Source organism: Pholcus phalangioides, unplaced genomic scaffold, assembly GCF_987345545.1.
Source record: "Pholcus phalangioides strain wild (caught in Gottingen) unplaced genomic scaffold, Ppha-v1.0 ptg000172l_1, whole genome shotgun sequence".
NCBI lineage: Eukaryota > Metazoa > Arthropoda > Arachnida > Araneae > Pholcidae > Pholcus > Pholcus phalangioides.
In genome coordinates, this window is record NW_028301637.1 from 1,967,540 (window position 1) to 1,991,150 (window position 23,611).

Consider the following 23,611-nt stretch of genomic DNA (forward strand, 5'->3'; position numbering starts at 1 on the left):
TAATGTTTTCACAGTTTTGTACAGTGCTTGCAGAGCATCTGATCTCTTGAATGATATGAAAAATAAAACTCGTATGGTAAGCAGTTTCTTGGGATTGGATCGGCAAAGAAAAGACGTTCAATAAACCTCCAGATGAAAACACTAGCATCAAACATATCAGATATCAGTTTGCATGTCAAAGTGTTGTAACCTGGGGGTAGCGGCTGCCAACACAACATTCAAAAAGGGCAGCCGTACCAAAAAAAAGAAAGAAAAAAAAATAGGAGAAGCGAAACCGCAGTTTCGCCCCCCGTCAACGCCCAAGAAAGTTTCACTTTGCTTTGGCAAGTTAGAACTAACAAAAGAAAAACTCGAAGAACTCAAGAAAACATTTTTTGTTAGTTTTTTTTTTTTAAGTTTTTTTTGTTTTTTTGTTTTTAATTTTTTTTTTTTTTTTTTGCGTTTTTTTTTCTCATCTGCGACTTGACGGTGATTTCGCCAAGTCTACATCGATTCAGAACCAGTTTCTGAAGTACCCAATTCAACGCAATGCCAAACTCGGTTTAAAATCCGCAAAACTGTCGCATGTTGGCACGCGCTAGCTTCCTCACTCGGCGCATGTTCTCTGGGACTGGAGTCGAGGCGCGAATTGGGGCAGATCTTCTTCTCCTGCGTGGCACTTCAATCGCTCGAGGAGCAATAACATCTAAATAGCTTCCTCCCAAGAAGTCCAACGTTGGAGATGTTGGTTGGATATTTCCAACGCAACAATAACTCGGTTCAGAAGAAATGTAGCTTCCTCCTAACGAGTAGTGTAGGGTCGGACTTGTAGGACGAAGGCGGCCAGCACATTCGAATGTTTGGTCACCGAAAAAGAACCTCTCGAAAGAGCTTTCGTCGTCGTCGTCGTCCTCCTCCTCCTCCTCTCCAACGTGCGCCACAACGAACGGTTGTTGTTCATATTCCTCCCTCGCAACCTGTTCCGGAATTCCAGCATTCGATGAAAGCGGTGGAATGCTTTCTTCCATCTGATTTTCAGAGACAGGCAGAAATAGTGAGGATATTTCACTTACTTCGTCGTCGGAGCTGTCCCTTGGGATGGCACGAAGAAAATCCCAAAGCTGACCAGCCTTTCCATTAGACGACATCTCTCTTTGAGCACGAAGGATAATGTCTTCTATATTCATGGATGGTCCCGACACTTCGAATAAGCTGGAGTCGGTGCCCGGTGCCTCCAACAGGCTTGAGCAATCACCCTCGTACTCAGAACTGTTAGGGCTCAAGAAGATGTTGACGGCCTCCTCACGAGCCTCTTCACCAGACGCCTTCTGCTCAGGTGGTACGGCGTCATCCTCCTCCACATTCCTTGTGCGGAATCTCTTCCAGCGCATCAACATAGATGTCACGAATGCTATTGCGCAAATTTTCGCCATCTTCTCTCTCTCTCTTTTCGTTAATACGAATCCACCGATAACGTGGTGGAGAATTAAAAGGGTCGACTCCCGGCCGCAAAACGAATAAACGATGAATCGTGTAAACGTGACACAGCGAGGAGCCGAGGACGCGCGCGCGAAACGCAAGTCCTTATATACCCATCGAGATGAAAAATTTCCCAGAAATTTTTGGAAAATTCCTAGAATCGTATAAAAATTTTGTATAACATTCCCCTGTACGACAGGTTCGAAAAATTTCCTGGAATTCCAGAAAATTTCCGGGATATTTTTGGACCCGACCAAGAATGGTTGCAGCTGACGATTCGACGGTTCAGTAATCGAACATGTAGACCCGGCTGTTCATATTGTTATTATTATTATTTTTTTTCATCAATAAGTAGGGGACGTCCTCGGCTGTAAAAGTATATCACGACGTTGAAGATGCAGCGCCATCTATCGATCATAACTGTGGAATGCTACGGTTCCAATGCAGACAGTCCATGTAATTGAAATTACGTTCTCGCAGATGCGCGAATTCATACAGTTACTTTCAGATACGAAATAAATTTATCTCATCGAGAGTCTCTGAGTGCATTTAAAGTCCACCACCAACTTGGACGGGAAAAGCGATGACTGGCGAGAAGAGCTTCAAATCACAAATGCTTCATTTCAGAACCTTAATGTTTTCACAGTTTTGTACAGTGCTTGCAGAGCATCTGATCTCTTGAATGATATGAAAAATAAAACTCGTATGGTAAGCAGTTTCTTGGGATTGGATCGGCAAAGAAAAGACGTTCAATAAACCTCCAGATGAAAACACTAGCATCAAACATATCAGATATCAGTTTGCATGTCAAAGTGTTGTAACCTGGGGGTAGCGGCTGCCAACACAACATTCAAAAAGGGCAGCCGTACCAAAACAAAAGAAAGAAAAAAAAATAGGAGAAGCGAAACCGCAGTTTCGCCCCCCGTCAACGCCCAAGAAAGTTTCACTTTGCTTTGGCAAGTTAGAACTAACAAAAGAAAAACTCGAAGAACTCAAGAAAACATTTTTTGTTAGTTTTTTTTTTTAAGTTTTTTTTGTTTTTTTGTTTTTAATTTTTTTTTTTTTGCGTTTTTTGCGTTTTTTTTCTCTCATCTGCGACTTGACGGTGATTTCGCCAAGTCTACATCGATTCAGAACCAGTTTCTGAAGTACCCAATTCAACGCAATGCCAAACTCGGTTTAAAATCCGCAAAACTGTCGCATGTTGGCACGCGCTAGCTTCCTCACTCGGCGCATGTTCTCTGGGACTGGAGTCGAGGCGCGAATTGGGGCAGATCTTCTTCTCCTGCGTGGCACTTCAATCGCTCGAGGAGCAATAACATCTAAATAGCTTCCTCCCAAGAAGTCCAACGTTGGAGATGTTGGTTGGATATTTCCAACGCAACAATAACTCGGTTCAGAAGAAATGTAGCTTCCTCCTAACGAGTAGTGTAGGGTCGGACTTGTAGGACGAAGGCGGCCAGCACATTCGAATGTTTGGTCACCGAAAAAGAACCTCTCGAAAGAGCTTTCGTCGTCGTCGTCGTCCTCCTCCTCCTCCTCTCCAACGTGCGCCACAACGAACGGTTGTTGTTCATATTCCTCCCTCGCAACCTGTTCCGGAATTCCAGCATTCGATGAAAGCGGTGGAATGCTTTCTTCCATCTGATTTTCAGAGACAGGCAGAAATAGTGAGGATATTTCACTTACTTCGTCGTCGGAGCTGTCCCTTGGGATGGCACGAAGAAAATCCCAAAGCTGACCAGCCTTTCCATTAGACGACATCTCTCTTTGAGCACGAAGGATAATGTCTTCTATATTCATGGATGGTCCCGACACTTCGAATAAGCTGGAGTCGGTGCCCGGTGCCTCCAACAGGCTTGAGCAATCACCCTCGTACTCAGAACTGTTAGGGCTCAAGAAGATGTTGACGGCCTCCTCACGAGCCTCTTCACCAGACGCCTTCTGCTCAGGTGGTACGGCGTCATCCTCCTCCACATTCCTTGTGCGGAATCTCTTCCAGCGCATCAACATAGATGTCACGAATGCTATTGCGCAAATTTTCGCCATCTTCTCTCTCTCTCTTTTCGTTAATACGAATCCACCGATAACGTGGTGGAGAATTAAAAGGGTCGACTCCCGGCCGCAAAACGAATAAACGATGAATCGTGTAAACGTGACACAGCGAGGAGCCGAGGACGCGCGCGCGAAACGCAAGTCCTTATATACCCATCGAGATGAAAAATTTCCCAGAAATTTTTGGAAAATTCCTAGAATCGTATAAAAATTTTGTATAACATTCCCCTGTACGACAGGTTCGAAAAATTTCCTGGAATTCCAGAAAATTTCCGGGATATTTTTGGACCCGACCAAGAATGGTTGCAGCTGACGATTCGACGGTTCAGTAATCGAACATGTAGACCCGGCTGTTCATATTGTTATTATTATTATTTTTTTTCATCAATAAGTAGGGGACGTCCTCGGCTGTAAAAGTATATCACGACGTTGAAGATGCAGCGCCATCTATCGATCATAACTGTGGAATGCTACGGTTCCAATGCAGACAGTCCATGTAATTGAAATTACGTTCTCGCAGATGCGCGAATTCATACAGTTACTTTCAGATACGAAATAAATTTATCTCATCGAGAGTCTCTGAGTGCATTTAAAGTCCACCACCAACTTGGACGGGAAAAGCGATGACTGGCCAGAAGAGCTTCAAATCACAAATGCTTCATTTCAGAACCTTAATGTTTTCACAGTTTTGTACAGTGCTTGCAGAGCATCTGATCTCTTGAATGATATGAAAAATAAAACTCGTATGGTAAGCAGTTTCTTGGGATTGGATCGGCAAAGAAAAGACGTTCAATAAACCTCCAGATGAAAACACTAGCATCAAACATATCAGATATCAGTTTGCATGTCAAAGTGTTGTAACCTGGGGGTAGCGGCTGCCAACACAACATTCAAAAAGGGCAGCCGTACCAAAAAAAAAGAAAGAAAAAAAAATAGGAGAAGCGAAACCGCAGTTTCGCCCCCCGTCAACGCCCAAGAAAGTTTCACTTTGCTTTGGCAAGTTAGAACTAACAAAAGAAAAACTCGAAGAACTCAAGAAAACATTTTTTGTTAGTTTTTTTTTTAAAGTTTTTTTTGTTTTTTTGTTTTTAATTTTTTTTTTTGCGTTTTTTTTGCGTTTTTTTTTTCTCATCTGCGACTTGACGGTGATTTCGCCAAGTCTACATCGATTCAGAACCAGTTTCTGAAGTACCCAATTCAACGCAATGCCAAACTCGGTTTAAAATCCGCAAAACTGTCGCATGTTGGCACGCGCTAGCTTCCTCACTCGGCGCATGTTCTCTGGGACTGGAGTCGAGGCGCGAATTGGGGCAGATCTTCTTCTCCTGCGTGGCACTTCAATCGCTCGAGGAGCAATAACATCTAAATAGCTTCCTCCCAAGAAGTCCAACGTTGGAGATGTTGGTTGGATATTTCCAACGCAACAATAACTCGGTTCAGAAGAAATGTAGCTTCCTCCTAACGAGTAGTGTAGGGTCGGACTTGTAGGACGAAGGCGGCCAGCACATTCGAATGTTTGGTCACCGAAAAAGAACCTCTCGAAAGAGCTTTCGTCGTCGTCGTCGTCCTCCTCCTCCTCCTCTCCAACGTGCGCCACAACGAACGGTTGTTGTTCATATTCCTCCCTCGCAACCTGTTCCGGAATTCCAGCATTCGATGAAAGCGGTGGAATGCTTTCTTCCATCTGATTTTCAGAGACAGGCAGAAATAGTGAGGATATTTCACTTACTTCGTCGTCGGAGCTGTCCCTTGGGATGGCACGAAGAAAATCCCAAAGCTGACCAGCCTTTCCATTAGACGACATCTCTCTTTGAGCACGAAGGATAATGTCTTCTATATTCATGGATGGTCCCGACACTTCGAATAAGCTGGAGTCGGTGCCCGGTGCCTCCAACAGGCTTGAGCAATCACCCTCGTACTCAGAACTGTTAGGGCTCAAGGAGATGTTGACGGCCTCCTCACGAGCCTCTTCACCAGACGCCTTCTGCTCAGGTGGTACGGCGTCATCCTCCTCCACATTCCTTGTGCGGAATCTCTTCCAGCGCATCAACATAGATGTCACGAATGCTATTGCGCAAATTTTCGCCATCTTCTCTCTCTCTCTTTTCGTTAATACGAATCCACCGATAACGTGGTGGAGAATTAAAAGGGTCGACTCCCGGCCGCAAAACGAATAAACGATGAATCGTGTAAACGTGACACAGCGAGGAGCCGAGGACGCGCGCGCGAAACGCAAGTCCTTATATACCCATCGAGATGAAAAATTTCCCAGAAATTTTTGGAAAATTCCTAGAATCGTATAAAAATTTTGTATAACATTCCCCTGTACGACAGGTTCGAAAAATTTCCTGGAATTCCTGAAAATTTCCGGGATATTTTTGGACCCGACCAAGAATGGTTGCAGCTGACGATTCGACGGTTCAGTAATCGAAACTGTAGACCAGGCTATTCATATTGTTATTATTATTTTTTTTTTCATCAATAAGTAGGGGACGTCCTCGGCTGTAAAAGTATATCACGACGTTGAAGATGCAGCGCCATCTATCGATCATAACTGTGGAATGCTACGGTTCCAATGCAGACAGTCCATGTAATTGAAATTACGTTCTCGCAGATGCGCGAATTCATACAGTTACTTTCAGATACGAAATAAATTTATCTCATCGAGAGTCTCTGAGTGCATTTAAAGTCCACCACCAACTTGGACGGGAAAAGCGATGACTGGCGAGAAGAGCTTCAAATCACAAATGCTTCATTTCAGAACCTTAATGTTTTCACAGTTTTGTACAGTGCTTGCAGAGCATCTGATCTCTTGAATGATATGAAAAATAAAACTCGTATGGTAAGCAGTTTCTTGGGATTGGATCGGCAAAGAAAAGACGTTCAATAAACCTCCAGATGAAAACACTAGCATCAAACATATCAGATATCAGTTTGCATGTCAAAGTGTTGTAACCTGGGGGTAGCGGCTGCCAACACAACATTCAAAAAGGGCAGCCGTACCAAAAAAAAAAAAGAAAAAAAAATAGGAGAAGCGAAACCGCAGTTTCGCCCCCCGTCAACGCCCAAGAAAGTTTCACTTTGCTTTGGCAAGTTAGAACTAACAAAAGAAAAACTCGAAGAACTCAAGAAAACATTTTTTGTTAGTTTTTTTTTTTAAGTTTTTTTTGTTTTTTTGTTTTTAATTTTTTTTTTTTTTTTTTTTGCGTTTTTTTTTCTCATCTGCGACTTGACGGTGATTTCGCCAAGTCTACATCGATTCAGAACCAGTTTCTGAAGTACCCAATTCAACGCAATGCCAAACTCGGTTTAAAATCCGCAAAACTGTCGCATGTTGGCACGCGCTAGCTTCCTCACTCGGCGCATGTTCTCTGGGACTGGAGTCGAGGCGCGAATTGGGGCAGATCTTCTTCTCCTGCGTGGCACTTCAATCGCTCGAGGAGCAATAACATCTAAATAGCTTCCTCCCAAGAAGTCCAACGTTGGAGATGTTGGTTGGATATTTCCAACGCAACAATAACTCGGTTCAGAAGAAATGTAGCTTCCTCCTAACGAGTAGTGTAGGGTCGGACTTGTAGGACGAAGGCGGCCAGCACATTCGAATGTTTGGTCACCGAAAAAGAACCTCTCGAAAGAGCTTTCGTCGTCGTCGTCGTCGTCCTCCTCCTCCTCTCCAACGTGCGCCACAACGAACGGTTGTTGTTCATATTCCTCCCTCGCAACCTGTTCCGGAATTCCAGCATTCGATGAAAGCGGTGGAATGCTTTCTTCCATCTGATTTTCAGAGACAGGCAGAAATAGTGAGGATATTTCACTTACTTCGTCGTCGGAGCTGTCCCTTGGGATGGCACGAAGAAAATCCCAAAGCTGACCAGCCTTTCCATTAGACGACATCTCTCTTTGAGCACGAAGGATAATGTCTTCTATATTCATGGATGGTCCCGACACTTCGAATAAGCTGGAGTCGGTGCCCGGTGCCTCCAACAGGCTTGAGCAATCACCCTCGTACTCAGAACTGTTAGGGCTCAAGGAGATGTTGACGGCCTCCTCACGAGCCTCTTCACCAGACGCCTTCTGCTCAGGTGGTACGGCGTCATCCTCCTCCACATTCCTTGTGCGGAATCTCTTCCAGCGCATCAACATAGATGTCACGAATGCTATTGCGCAAATTTTCGCCATCTTCTCTCTCTCTCTTTTCGTTAATACGAATCCACCGATAACGTGGTGGAGAATTAAAAGGGTCGACTCCCGGCCGCAAAACGAATAAACGATGAATCGTGTAAACGTGACACAGCGAGGAGCCGAGGACGCGCGCGCGAAACGCAAGTCCTTATATACCCATCGAGATGAAAAATTTCCCAGAAATTTTTGGAAAATTCCTAGAATCGTATAAAAATTTTGTATAACATTCCCCTGTACGACAGGTTCGAAAAATTTCCTGGAATTCCAGAAAATTTCCGGGATATTTTTGGACCCGACCAAGAATGGTTGCAGCTGACGATTCGACGGTTCAGTAATCGAACCTGTAGACCCGGCTGTTCATATTGTTATTATTATTTTTTTTTTTCATCAATAAGTAGGGGACGTCCTCGGCTGTAAAAGTATATCACGACGTTGAAGATGCAGCGCCATCTATCGATCATAACTGTGGAATGCTACGGTTCCAATGCAGACAGTCCATGTAATTGAAATTACGTTCTCGCAGATGCGCGAATTCATACAGTTACTTTCAGATACGAAATAAATTTATCTCATCGAGAGTCTCTGAGTGCATTTAAAGTCCACCACCAACTTGGACGGGAAAAGCGATGACTGGCGAGAAGAGCTTCAAATCACAAATGCTTCATTTCAGAACCTTAATGTTTCCACAGTTTTGTACAGTGCTTGCAGAGCATCTGATCTCTTGAATGATATGAAAAATAAAACTCGTATGGTAAGCAGTTTCTTGGGATTGGATCGGCAAAGAAAAGACGTTCAATAAACCTCCAGATGAAAACACTAGCATCAAACATATCAGATATCAGTTTGCATGTCAAAGTGTTGTAACCTGGGGGTAGCGGCTGCCAACACAACATTCAAAAAGGGCAGCCGTACCAAAAAAAAAGAAAGAAAAAAAAATAGGAGAAGCGAAACCGCAGTTTCGCCCCCCGTCAACGCCCAAGAAAGTTTCACTTTGCTTTGGCAAGTTAGAACTAAAAAAAGAAAAACTCGAAGAACTCAAGAAAACATTTTTTGTTAGTTTTTTTTTTAAAGTTTTTTTTGTTTTTTTGTTTTTAATTTTTTTTTTTTTTTTTGCGTTTTTTTTTTTCTCATCTGCGACTTGACGGTGATTTCGCCAAGTCTACATCGATTCAGAACCAGTTTCTGAAGTACCCAATTCAACGCAATGCCAAACTCGGTTTAAAATCCGCAAAACTGTCGCATGTTGGCACGCGCTAGCTTCCTCACTCGGCGCATGTTCTCTGGGACTGGAGTCGTGGCGCGAATTGGGGCAGATCTTCTTCTCCTGCGTGGCACTTCAATCGCTCGAGGAGCAATAACATCTAAATAGCTTCCTCCCAAGAAGTCCAACGTTGGAGATGTTGGTTGGATATTTCCAACGCAACAATAACTCGGTTCAGAAGAAATGTAGCTTCCTCCTAACGAGTAGTGTAGGGTCGGACTTGTAGGACGAAGGCGGCCAGCACATTCGAATGTTTGGTCACCGAAAAAGAACCTCTCGAAAGAGCTTTCGTCGTCGTCGTCGTCCTCCTCCTCCTCCTCTCCAACGTGCGCCACAACGAACGGTTGTTGTTCATATTCCTCCCTCGCAACCTGTTCCGGAATTCCAGCATTCGATGAAAGCGGTGGAATGCTTTCTTCCATCTGATTTTCAGAGACAGGCAGAAATAGTGAGGATATTTCACTTACTTCGTCGTCGGAGCTGTCCCTTGGGATGGCACGAAGAAAATCCCAAAGCTGACCAGCCTTTCCATTAGACGACATCTCTCTTTGAGCACGAAGGATAATGTCTTCTATATTCATGGATGGTCCCGACACTTCGAATAAGCTGGAGTCGGTGCCCGGTGCCTCCAACAGGCTTGAGCAATCACCCTCGTACTCAGAACTGTTAGGGCTCAAGAAGATGTTGACGGCCTCCTCACGAGCCTCTTCACCAGACGCCTTCTGCTCAGGTGGTACGGCGTCATCCTCCTCCACATTCCTTGTGCGGAATCTCTTCCAGCGCATCAACATAGATGTCACGAATGCTATTGCGCAAATTTTCGCCATCTTCTCTCTCTCTCTTTTCGTTAATACGAATCCACCGATAACGTGGTGGAGAATTAAAAGGGTCGACTCCCGGCCGCAAAACGAATAAACGATGAATCGTGTAAACGTGACACAGCGAGGAGCCGAGGACGCGCGCGCGAAACGCAAGTCCTTATATACCCATCGAGATGAAAAATTTCCCAGAAATTTTTGGAAAATTCCTAGAATCGTATAAAAATTTTGTATAACATTCCCCTGTACGACAGGTTCGAAAAATTTCCTGGAATTCCAGAAAATTTCCGGGATATTTTTGGACCCGACCAAGAATGGTTGCAGCTGACGATTCGACGGTTCAGTAATCGAACATGTAGACCCGGCTGTTCATATTGTTATTATTATTTTTTTTTTTCATCAATAAGTAGGGGACGTCCTCGGCTGTAAAAGTATATCACGACGTTGAAGATGCAGCGCCATCTATCGATCATAACTGTGGAATGCTACGGTTCCAATGCAGACAGTCCATGTAATTGAAATTACGTTCTCGCAGATGCGCGAATTCATACAGTTACTTTCAGATACGAAATAAATTTATCTCATCGAGAGTCTCTGAGTGCATTTAAAGTCCACCACCAACTTGGACGGGAAAAGCGATGACTGGCGAGAAGAGCTTCAAATCACAAATGCTTCATTTCAGAACCTTAATGTTTTCACAGTTTTGTACAGTGCTTGCAGAGCATCTGATCTCTTGAATGATATGAAAAATAAAACTCGTATGGTAAGCAGTTTCTTGGGATTGGATCGGCAAAGAAAAGACGTTCAATAAACCTCCAGATGAAAACACTAGCATCAAACATATCAGATATCAGTTTGCATGTCAAAGTGTTGTAACCTGGGGGTAGCGGCTGCCAACACAACATTCAAAAAGGGCAGCCGTACCAAAACAAAAGAAAGAAAAAAAAATAGGAGAAGCGAAACCGCAGTTTCGCCCCCCGTCAACGCCCAAGAAAGTTTCACTTTGCTTTGGCAAGTTAGAACTAACAAAAGAAAAACTCGAAGAACTCAAGAAAACATTTTTTGTTAGTTTTTTTTTTTGCGTTTTTTTTGTTTTTTTGTTTTTAATTTTTTTTTTTGCGTTTTTTTTGCGTTTTTTTTTTTCTCATCTGCGACTTGACGGTGATTTCGCCAAGTCTACATCGATTCAGAACCAGTTTCTGAAGTACCCAATTCAACGCAATGCCAAACTCGGTTTAAAATCCGCAAAACTGTCGCATGTTGGCACGCGCTAGCTTCCTCACTCGGCGCATGTTCTCTGGGACTGGAGTCGAGGCGCGAATTGGGGCAGATCTTCTTCTCCTGCGTGGCACTTCAATCGCTCGAGGAGCAATAACATCTAAATAGCTTCCTCCCAAGAAGTCCAACGTTGGAGATGTTGGTTGGATATTTCCAACGCAACAATAACTCGGTTCAGAAGAAATGTAGCTTCCTCCTAACGAGTAGTGTAGGGTCGGACTTGTAGGACGAAGGCGGCCAGCACATTCGAATGTTTGGTCACCGAAAAAGAACCTCTCGAAAGAGCTTTCGTCGTCGTCGTCGTCCTCCTCCTCCTCCTCTCCAACGTGCGCCACAACGAACGGTTGTTGTTCATATTCCTCCCTCGCAACCTGTTCCGGAATTCCAGCATTCGATGAAAGCGGTGGAATGCTTTCTTCCATCTGATTTTCAGAGACAGGCAGAAATAGTGAGGATATTTCACTTACTTCGTCGTCGGAGCTGTCCCTTGGGATGGCACGAAGAAAATCCCAAAGCTGACCAGCCTTTCCATTAGACGACATCTCTCTTTGAGCACGAAGGATAATGTCTTCTATATTCATGGATGGTCCCGACACTTCGAATAAGCTGGAGTCGGTGCCCGGTGCCTCCAACAGGCTTGAGCAATCACCCTCGTACTCAGAACTGTTAGGGCTCAAGGAGATGTTGACGGCCTCCTCACGAGCCTCTTCACCAGACGCCTTCTGCTCAGGTGGTACGGCGTCATCCTCCTCCACATTCCTTGTGCGGAATCTCTTCCAGCGCATCAACATAGATGTCACGAATGCTATTGCGCAAATTTTCGCCATCTTCTCTCTCTCTCTTTTCGTTAATACGAATCCACCGATAACGTGGTGGAGAATTAAAAGGGTCGACTCCCGGCCGCAAAACGAATAAACGATGAATCGTGTAAACGTGACACAGCGAGGAGCCGAGGACGCGCGCGCGAAACGCAAGTCCTTATATACCCATCGAGATGAAAAATTTCCCAGAAATTTTTGGAAAATTCCTAGAATCGTATAAAAATTTTGTATAACATTCCCCTGTACGACAGGTTCGAAAAATTTCCTGGAATTCCTGAAAATTTCCGGGATATTTTTGGACCCGACCAAGAATGGTTGCAGCTGACGATTCGACGGTTCAGTAATCGAACCTGTAGACCCGGCTATTCATATTGTTATTATTATTATTTTTTTTCATCAATAAGTAGGGGACGTCCTCGGCTGTAAAAGTATATCACGACGTTGAAGATGCAGCGCCATCTATCGATCATAACTGTGGAATGCTACGGTTCCAATGCAGACAGTCCATGTAATTGAAATTACGTTCTCGCAGATGCGCGAATTCATACAGTTACTTTCAGATACGAAATACATTTATCTCATCGAGAGTCTCTGAGTGCATTTAAAGTCCACCACCAACTTGGACGGGAAAAGCGATGACTGGCGAGAAGAGCTTCAAATCACAAATGCTTCATTTCAGAACCTTAATGTTTTCACAGTTTTGTACAGTGCTTGCAGAGCATCTGATCTCTTGAATGATATGAAAAATAAAACTCGTATGGTAAGCAGTTTCTTGGGATTGGATCGGCAAAGAAAAGACGTTCAATAAACCTCCAGATGAAAACACTAGCATCAAACATATCAGATATCAGTTTGCATGTCAAAGTGTTGTAACCTGGGGGTAGCGGCTGCCAACACAACATTCAAAAAGGGCAGCCGTACCAAAAAAAAGAAAGAAAAAAAAATAGGAGAAGCGAAACCGCAGTTTCGCCCCCCGTCAACGCCCAAGAAAGTTTCACTTTGCTTTGGCAAGTTAGAACTAACAAAAGAAAAACTCGAAGAACTCAAGAAAACATTTTTTGTTAGTTTTTTTTTTTAAGTTTTTTTTGTTTTTTTGTTTTTAATTTTTTTTTTTTTTTTTTGCGTTTTTTTTTCTCATCTGCGACTTGACGGTGATTTCGCCAAGTCTACATCGATTCAGAACCAGTTTCTGAAGTACCCAATTCAACGCAATGCCAAACTCGGTTTAAAATCCGCAAAACTGTCGCATGTTGGCACGCGCTAGCTTCCTCACTCGGCGCATGTTCTCTGGGACTGGAGTCGAGGCGAGAATTGGGGCAGATCTTCTTCTCCTGCGTGGCACTTCAATCGCTCGAGGAGCAATAACATCTAAATAGCTTCCTCCCAAGAAGTCCAACGTTGGAGATGTTGGTTGGATATTTCCAACGCAACAATAACTCGGTTCAGAAGAAATGTAGCTTCCTCCTAACGAGTAGTGTAGGGTCGGACTTGTAGGACGAAGGCGGCCAGCACATTCGAATGTTTGGTCACCGAAAAAGAACCTCTCGAAAGAGCTTTCGTCGTCGTCGTCGTCGTCCTCCTCCTCCTCTCCAACGTGCGCCACAACGAACGGTTGTTGTTCATATTCCTCCCTCGCAACCTGTTCCGGAATTCCAGCATTCGATGAAAGCGGTGGAATGCTTTCTTCCATCTGATTTTCAGAGACAGGCAGAAATAGTGAGGATATTTCACTTACTTCGTCGTCGGAGCTGTCCCTTGGGATGGCACGAAGAAAATCCCAAAGCTGACCAGCCTTTCCATTAGACGACATCTCTCTTTGAGCACGAAGGATAATGTCTTCTATATTCATGGATGGTCCCGACACTTCGAATAAGCTGGAGTCGGTGCCCGGTGCCTCCAACAGGCTTGAGCAATCACCCTCGTACTCAGAACTGTTAGGGCTCAAGGAGATGTTGACGGCCTCCTCACGAGCCTCTTCACCAGACGCCTTCTGCTCAGGTGGTACGGCGTCATCCTCCTCCACATTCCTTGTGCGGAATCTCTTCCAGCGCATCAACATAGATGTCACGAACGCTATTGCGCAAATTTTCGCCATCTTCTCTCTCTCTCTTTTCGTTAATACGAATCCACCGATAACGTGGTGGAGAATTAAAAGGGTCGACTCCCGGCCGCAAAACGAATAAACGATGAATCGTGTAAACGTGACACAGCGAGGAGCCGAGGACGCGCGCGCGAAACGCAAGTCCTTATATACCCATCGAGATGAAAAATTTCCCAGAAATTTTTGGAAAATTCCTAGAATCGTATAAAAATTTTGTATAACATTCCCCTGTACGACAGGTTCGAAAAATTTCCTGGAATTCCTGAAAATTTCCGGGATATTTTTGGACCCGACCAAGAATGGTTGCAGCTGACGATTCGACGGTTCAGTAATCGAACCTGTAGACCCGGCTATTCATATTGTTATTATTATTTTTTTTTTTCATCAATAAGTAGGGGACGTCCTCGGCTGTAAAAGTATATCACGACGTTGAAGATGCAGCGCCATCTATCGATCATAACTGTGGAATGCTACGGTTCCAATGCATACAGTCCATGTAATTGAAATTACGTTCTCGCAGATGCGCGAATTCATACAGTTACTTTCAGATACGAAATAAATTTATCTCATCGAGAGTCTCTGAGTGCATTTAAAGTCCACCACCAACTTGGACGGGAAAAGCGATGACTGGCGAGAAGAGCTTCAAATCACAAATGCTTCATTTCAGAACCTTAATGTTTTCACAGTTTTGTACAGTGCTTGCAGAGCATCTGATCTCTTGAATGATATGAAAAATAAAACTCGTATGGTAAGCAGTTTCTTGGGATTGGATCGGCAAAGAAAAGACGTTCAATAAACCTCCAGATGAAAACACTAGCATCAAACATATCAGATATCAGTTTGCATGTCAAAGTGTTGTAACCTGGGGGTAGCGGCTGCCAACACAACATTCAAAAAGGGCAGCCGTACCAAAAAAAAGAAAGAAAAAAAAATAGGAGAAGCGAAACCGCAGTTTCGCCCCCCGTCAACGCCCAAGAAAGTTTCACTTTGCTTTGGCAAGTTAGAACTAAAAAAAGAAAAACTCGAAGAACTCAAGAAAACATTTTTTGTTAGTTTTTTTTTTTTGCGTTTTTTTTGTTTTTTTGTTTTTAATTTTTTTTTTTTTTTTGCGTTTTTTTTTCTCATCTGCGACTTGACGGTGATTTCGCCAAGTCTACATCGATTCAGAACCAGTTTCTGAAGTACCCAATTCAACGCAATGCCAAACTCGGTTTAAAATCCGCAAAACTGTCGCATGTTGGCACGCGCTAGCTTCCTCACTCGGCGCATGTTCTCTGGGACTGGAGTCGAGGCGCGAATTGGGGCAGATCTTCTTCTCCTGCGTGGCACTTCAATCGCTCGAGGAGCAATAACATCTAAATAGCTTCCTCCCAAGAAGTCCAACGTTGGAGATGTTGGTTGGATATTTCCAACGCAACAATAACTCGGTTCAGAAGAAATGTAGCTTCCTCCTAACGAGTAGTGTAGGGTCGGACTTGTAGGACGAAGGCGGCCAGCACATTCGAATGTTTGGTCACCGAAAAAGAACCTCTCGAAAGAGCTTTCGTCGTCGTCGTCGTCGTCCTCCTCCTCCTCCTCTCCAACGTGCGCCACAACGAACGGTTGTTGTTCATATTCCTCCCTCGCAACCTGTTCCGGAATTCCAGCATTCGATGAAAGCGGTGGAATGCTTTCTTCCATCTGATTTTCAGAGACAGGCAGAAATAGTGAGGATATTTCACTTACTTCGTCGTCGGAGCTGTCCCTTGGGATGGCACGAAGAAAATCCCAAAGCTGACCAGCCTTTCCATTAGACGACATCTCTCTTTGAGCACGAAGGATAATGTCTTCTATATTCATGGATGGTCCCGACACTTCGAATAAGCTGGAGTCGGTGCCCGGTGCCTCCAACAGGCTTGAGCAATCACCCTCGTACTCAGAACTGTTAGGGCTCAAGGAGATGTTGACGGCCTCCTCACGAGCCTCTTCACCAGACGCCTTCTGCTCAGGTGGTACGGCGTCATCCTCCTCCACATTCCTTGTGCGGAATCTCTTCCAGCGCATCAACATAGATGTCACGAATGCTATTGCGCAAATTTTCGCCATCTTCTCTCTCTCTCTTTTCGTTAATACGAATCCACCGATAACGTGGTGGAGAATTAAAAGGGTCGACTCCCGGCCGCAAAACGAATAAACGATGAATCGTGTAAACGTGACACAGCGAGGAGCCGAGGACGCGCGCGCGAAACGCAAGTCCTTATATACCCATCGAGATGAAAAATTTCCCAGAAATTTTTGGAAAATTCCTAGAATCGTATAAAAATTTTGTATAACATTCCCCTGTACGACAGGTTCGAAAAATTTCCTGGAATTCCTGAAAATTTCCGGGATATTTTTGGACCCGACCAAGAATGGTTGCAGCTGACGATTCGACGGTTCAGTAATCGAACCTGTAGACCCGGCTATTCATATTGTTATTATTATTTTTTTTTTTCATCAATAAGTAGGGGACGTCCTCGGCTGTAAAAGTATATCACGACGTTGAAGATGCAGCGCCATCTATCGATCATAACTGTGGAATGCTACGGTTCCAATGCAGACAGTCCATGTAATTGAAATTACGTTCTCGCAGATGCGCGAATTCATACAGTTACTTTCAGATACGAAATAAATTTATCTCATCGAGAGTCTCTGAGTGCATTTAAAGTCCACCACCAACTTGGACGGGAAAAGCGATGACTGGCGAGAAGAGCTTCAAATCACAAATGCTTCATTTCAGAACCTTAATGTTTTCACAGTTTTGTACAGTGCTTGCAGAGCATCTGATCTCTTGAATGATATGAAAAATAAAACTCGTATGGTAAGCAGTTTCTTGGGATTGGATCGGCAAAGAAAAGACGTTCAATAAACCTCCAGATGAAAACACTAGCATCAAACATATCAGATATCAGTTTGCATGTCAAAGTGTTGTAACCTGGGGGTAGCGGCTGCCAACACAACATTCAAAAAGGGCAGCCGTACCAAAAAAAAAGAAAGAAAAAAAAATAGGAGAAGCGAAACCGCAGTTTCGCCCCCCGTCAACGCCCAAGAAAGTTTCACTTTGCTTTGGCAAGTTAGAACTAACAAAAGAAAAACTCGAAGAACTCAAGAAAACATTTTTTGTTAGTTTTTTTTTTTGCGTTTTTTTTGTTTTTTTGTTTTTAATTTTTTTTTTTGCGTTTTTTTTGCGTTTTTTTTTTTCTCATCTGCGACTTGACGGTGATTTCGCCAAGTCTACATCGATTCAGAACCAGTTTCTGAAGTACCCAATTCAACGCAATGCCAAACTCGGTTTAAAATCCGCAAAACTGTCGCATGTTGGCACGCGCTAGCTTCCTCACTCGGCGCATGTTCTCTGGGACTGGAGTCGAGGCGCGAATTGGGGCAGATCTTCTTCTCCTGCGTGGCACTTCAATCGCTCGAGGAGCAATAACATCTAAATAGCTTCCTCCCAAGAAGTCCAACGTTGGAGATGTTGGTTGGATATTTCCAACGCAACAATAACTCGGTTCAGAAGAAATGTAGCTTCCTCCTAACGAGTAGTGTAGGGTCGGACTTGTAGGACGAAGGCGGCCAGCACATTCGAATGTTTGGTCACCGAAAAAGAACCTCTCGAAAGAGCTTTCGTCGTCGTCGTCGTCGTCCTCCTCCTCCTCCTCTCCAACGTGCGCCACAACGAACGGTTGTTGTTCATATTCCTCCCTCGCAACCTGTTCCGGAATTCCAGCATTCGATGAAAGCGGTGGAATGCTTTCTTCCATCTGATTTTCAGAGACAGGCAGAAATAGTGAGGATATTTCACTTACTTCGTCGTCGGAGCTGTCCCTTGGGATGGCACGAAGAAAATCCCAAAGCTGACCAGCCTTTCCATTAGACGACATCTCTCTTTGAGCACGAAGGATAATGTCTTCTATATTCATGGATGGTCCCGACACTTCGAATAAGCTGGAGTCGGTGCCCGGTGCCTCCAACAGGCTTGAGCAATCACCCTCGTACTCAGAACTGTTAGGGCTCAAGGAGATGTTGACGGCCTCCTCACGAGCCTCTTCACCAGACGCCTTCTGCTCAGGTGGTACGGCGTCATCCTCCTCCACATTCCTTGTGCGGAATCTCTTCCAGCGCATCAACATAGATGTCACGAATGCTATTGCGCAAATTTTCGCCATCTTCTCTCTCTCTCTTTTCGTTAATACGAATCCACCGATAACGTGGTGGAGAATTAAAAGGGTCGACTCCCGGCCGCAAAACGAATAAACGATGAATCGTGTAAACGTGACACAGCGAGGAGCCGAGGACGCGCGCGCGAAACGCAAGTCCTTATATACCCATCGAGATGAAAAATTTCCCAGAAATTTTTGGAAAATTCCTAGAATCGTATAAAAATTTTGTATAACATTCCCCTGTACGACAGGTTCGAAAAATTTCCTGGAATTCCTGAAAATTTCCGGGATATTTTTGGACCCGACCAAGAATGGTTGCAGCTGACGATTCGACGGTTCAGTAATCGAACCTGTAGACCCGGCTATTCATATTGTTATTATTATTATTTTTTTTCATCAATAAGTAGGGGACGTCCTCGGCTGTAAAAGTATATCACGACGTTGAAGATGCAGCGCCATCTATCGATCATAACTGTGGAATGCTACGGTTCCAATGCAGACAGTCCATGTAATTGAAATTACGTTCTCGCAGATGCGCGAATTCATACAGTTACTTTCAGATACGAAATAAATTTATCTCATCGAGAGTCTCTGAGTGCATTTAAAGTCCACCACCAACTTGGACGGGAAAAGCGATGACTGGCGAGAAGAGCTTCAAATCACAAATGCTTCATTTCAGAACCTTAATGTTTTCACAGTTTTGTACAGTGCTTGCAGAGCATCTGATCTCTTGAATGATATGAAAAATAAAACTCGTATGGTAAGCAGTTTCTTGGGATTGGATCGGCAAAGAAAAGACGTTCAATAAACCTCCAGATGAAAACACTAGCATCAAACATATCAGATATCAGTTTGCATGTCAAAGTGTTGTAACCTGGGGGTAGCGGCTGCCAACACAACATTCAAAAAGGGCAGCCGTACCAAAAAAAAGAAAGAAAAAAAAATAGGAGAAGCGAAACCGCAGTTTCGCCCCCCGTCAACGCCCAAGAAAGTTTCACTTTGCTTTGGCAAGTTAGAACTAAAAAAAGAAAAACTCGAAGAACTCAAGAAAACATTTTTTGTTAGTTTTTTTTTTTTGCGTTTTTTTTGTTTTTTTGTTTTTAATTTTTTTTTTTTTTTTGCGTTTTTTTTTCTCATCTGCGACTTGACGGTGATTTCGCCAAGTCTACATCGATTCAGAACCAGTTTCTGAAGTACCCAATTCAACGCAATGCCAAACTCGGTTTAAAATCCGCAAAACTGTCGCATGTTGGCACGCGCTAGCTTCCTCACTCGGCGCATGTTCTCTGGGACTGGAGTCGAGGCGCGAATTGGGGCAGATCTTCTTCTCCTGCGTGGCACTTCAATCGCTCGAGGAGCAATAACATCTAAATAGCTTCCTCCCAAGAAGTCCAACGTTGGAGATGTTGGTTGGATATTTCCAACGCAACAATAACTCGGTTCAGAAGAAATGTAGCTTCCTCCTAACGAGTAGTGTAGGGTCGGACTTGTAGGACGAAGGCGGCCAGCACATTCGAATGTTTGGTCACCGAAAAAGAACCTCTCGAAAGAGCTTTCGTCGTCGTCGTCGTCGTCCTCCTCCTCCTCCTCTCCAACGTGCGCCACAACGAACGGTTGTTGTTCATATTCCTCCCTCGCAACCTGTTCCGGAATTCCAGCATTCGATGAAAGCGGTGGAATGCTTTCTTCCATCTGATTTTCAGAGACAGGCAGAAATAGTGAGGATATTTCACTTACTTCGTCGTCGGAGCTGTCCCTTGGGATGGCACGAAGAAAATCCCAAAGCTGACCAGCCTTTCCATTAGACGACATCTCTCTTTGAGCACGAAGGATAATGTCTTCTATATTCATGGATGGTCCCGACACTTCGAATAAGCTGGAGTCGGTGCCCGGTGCCTCCAACAGGCTTGAGCAATCACCCTCGTACTCAGAACTGTTAGGGCTCAAGGAGATGTTGACGGCCTCCTCACGAGCCTCTTCACCAGACGCCTTCTGCTCAGGTGGTACGGCGTCATCCTCCTCCACATTCCTTGTGCGGAATCTCTTCCAGCGCATCAACATAGATGTCACGAATGCTATTGCGCAAATTTTCGCCATCTTCTCTCTCTCTCTTTTCGTTAATACGAATCCACCGATAACGTGGTGGAGAATTAAAAGGGTCGACTCCCGGCCGCAAAACGAATAAACGATGAATCGTGTAAACGTGACACAGCGAGGAGCCGAGGACGCGCGCGCGAAACGCAAGTCCTTATATACCCATCGAGATGAAAAATTTCCCAGAAATTTTTGGAAAATTCCTAGAATCGTATAAAAATTTTGTATAACATTCCCCTGTACGACAGGTTCGAAAAATTTCCTGGAATTCCTGAAAATTTCCGGGATATTTTTGGACCCGACCAAGAATGGTTGCAGCTGACGATTCGACGGTTCAGTAATCGAACCTGTAGACCCGGCTATTCATATTGTTATTATTATTTTTTTTTTTCATCAATAAGTAGGGGACGTCCTCGGCTGTAAAAGTATATCACGACGTTGAAGATGCAGCGCCATCTATCGATCATAACTGTGGAATGCTACGGTTCCAATGCAGACAGTCCATGTAATTGAAATTACGTTCTCGCAGATGCGCGAATTCATACAGTTACTTTCAGATACGAAATAAATTTATCTCATCGAGAGTCTCTGAGTGCATTTAAAGTCCACCACCAACTTGGACGGGAAAAGCGATGACTGGCGAGAAGAGCTTCAAATCACAAATGCTTCATTTCAGAACCTTAATGTTTTCACAGTTTTGTACAGTGCTTGCAGAGCATCTGATCTCTTGAATGATATGAAAAATAAAACTCGTATGGTAAGCAGTTTCTTGGGATTGGATCGGCAAAGAAAAGACGTTCAATAAACCTCCAGATGAAAACACTAGCATCAAACATATCAGATATCAGTTTGCATGTCAAAGTGTTGTAACCTGGGGGTAGCGGCTGCCAACACAACATTCAAAAAGGGCAGCCGTACCAAAAAAAAAGAAAGAAAAAAAAATAGGAGAAGCGAAACCGCAGTTTCGCCCCCCGTCAACGCCCAAGAAAGTTTCACTTTGCTTTGGCAAGTTAGAACTAACAAAAGAAAAACTCGAAGAACTCAAGAAAACATTTTTTGTTAGTTTTTTTTTTTGCGTTTTTTTTGTTTTTTTGTTTTTAATTTTTTTTTTTGCGTTTTTTTTGCGTTTTTTTTTTTCTCATCTGCGACTTGACGGTGATTTCGCCAAGTCTACATCGATTCAGAACCAGTTTCTGAAGTACCCAATTCAACGCAATGCCAAACTCGGTTTAAAATCCGCAAAACTGTCGCATGTTGGCACGCGCTAGCTTCCTCACTCGGCGCATGTTCTCTGGGACTGGAGTCGAGGCGCGAATTGGGGCAGATCTTCTTCTCCTGCGTGGCACTTCAATCGCTCGAGGAGCAATAACATCTAAATAGCTTCCTCCCAAGAAGTCCAACGTTGGAGATGTTGGTTGGATATTTCCAACGCAACAATAACTCGGTTCAGAAGAAATGTAGCTTCCTCCTAACGAGTAGTGTAGGGTCGGACTTGTAGGACGAAGGCGGCCAGCACATTCGAATGTTTGGTCACCGAAAAAGAACCTCTCGAAAGAGCTTTCGTCGTCGTCGTCGTCGTCCTCCTCCTCCTCCTCTCCAACGTGCGCCACAACGAACGGTTGTTGTTCATATTCCTCCCTCGCAACCTGTTCCGGAATTCCAGCATTCGATGAAAGCGGTGGAATGCTTTCTTCCATCTGATTTTCAGAGACAGGCAGAAATAGTGAGGATATTTCACTTACTTCGTCGTCGGAGCTGTCCCTTGGGATGGCACGAAGAAAATCCCAAAGCTGACCAGCCTTTCCATTAGACGACATCTCTCTTTGAGCACGAAGGATAATGTCTTCTATATTCATGGATGGTCCCGACACTTCGAATAAGCTGGAGTCGGTGCCCGGTGCCTCCAACAGGCTTGAGCAATCACCCTCGTACTCAGAACTGTTAGGGCTCAAGGAGATGTTGACGGCCTCCTCACGAGCCTCTTCACCAGACGCCTTCTGCTCAGGTGGTACGGCGTCATCCTCCTCCACATTCCTTGTGCGGAATCTCTTCCAGCGCATCAACATAGATGTCACGAATGCTATTGCGCAAATTTTCGCCATCTTCTCTCTCTCTCTTTTCGTTAATACGAATCCACCGATAACGTGGTGGAGAATTAAAAGGGTCGACTCCCGGCCGCAAAACGAATAAACGATGAATCGTGTAAACGTGACACAGCGAGGAGCCGAGGACGCGCGCGCGAAACGCAAGTCCTTATATACCCATCGAGATGAAAAATTTCCCAGAAATTTTTGGAAAATTCCTAGAATCGTATAAAAATTTTGTATAACATTCCCCTGTACGACAGGTTCGAAAAATTTCCTGGAATTCCTGAAAATTTCCGGGATATTTTTGGACCCGACCAAGAATGGTTGCAGCTGACGATTCGACGGTTCAGTAATCGAACCTGTAGACCCGGCTATTCATATTGTTATTATTATTATTTTTTTTCATCAATAAGTAGGGGACGTCCTCGGCTGTAAAAGTATATCACGACGTTGAAGATGCAGCGCCATCTATCGATCATAACTGTGGAATGCTACGGTTCCAATGCAGACAGTCCATGTAATTGAAATTACGTTCTCGCAGATGCGCGAATTCATACAGTTACTTTCAGATACGAAATAAATTTATCTCATCGAGAGTCTCTGAGTGCATTTAAAGTCCACCACCAACTTGGACGGGAAAAGCGATGACTGGCGAGAAGAGCTTCAAATCACAAATGCTTCATTTCAGAACCTTAATGTTTTCACAGTTTTGTACAGTGCTTGCAGAGCATCTGATCTCTTGAATGATATGAAAAATAAAACTCGTATGGTAAGCAGTTTCTTGGGATTGGATCGGCAAAGAAAAGACGTTCAATAAACCTCCAGATGAAAACACTAGCATCAAACATATCAGATATCAGTTTGCATGTCAAAGTGTTGTAACCTGGGGGTAGCGGCTGCCAACACAACATTCAAAAAGGGCAGCCGTACCAAAAAAAAGAAAGAAAAAAAAATAGGAGAAGCGGAACCGCAGTTTCGCCCCCCGTCAACGCCCAAGAAAGTTTCACTTTGCTTTGGCAAGTTAGAACTAACAAAAGAAAAACTCGAAGAACTCAAGAAAACATTTTTTGTTAGTTTTTTTTTTTTGCGTTTTTTTTGTTTTTTTGTTTTTAATTTTTTTTTTTTTTTTGCGTTTTTTTTTCTCATCTGCGACTTGACGGTGATTTCGCCAAGTCTACATCGATTCAGAACCAGTTTCTGAAGTACCCAATTCAACGCAATGCCAAACTCGGTTTAAAATCCGCAAAACTGTCGCATGTTGGCACGCGCTAGCTTCCT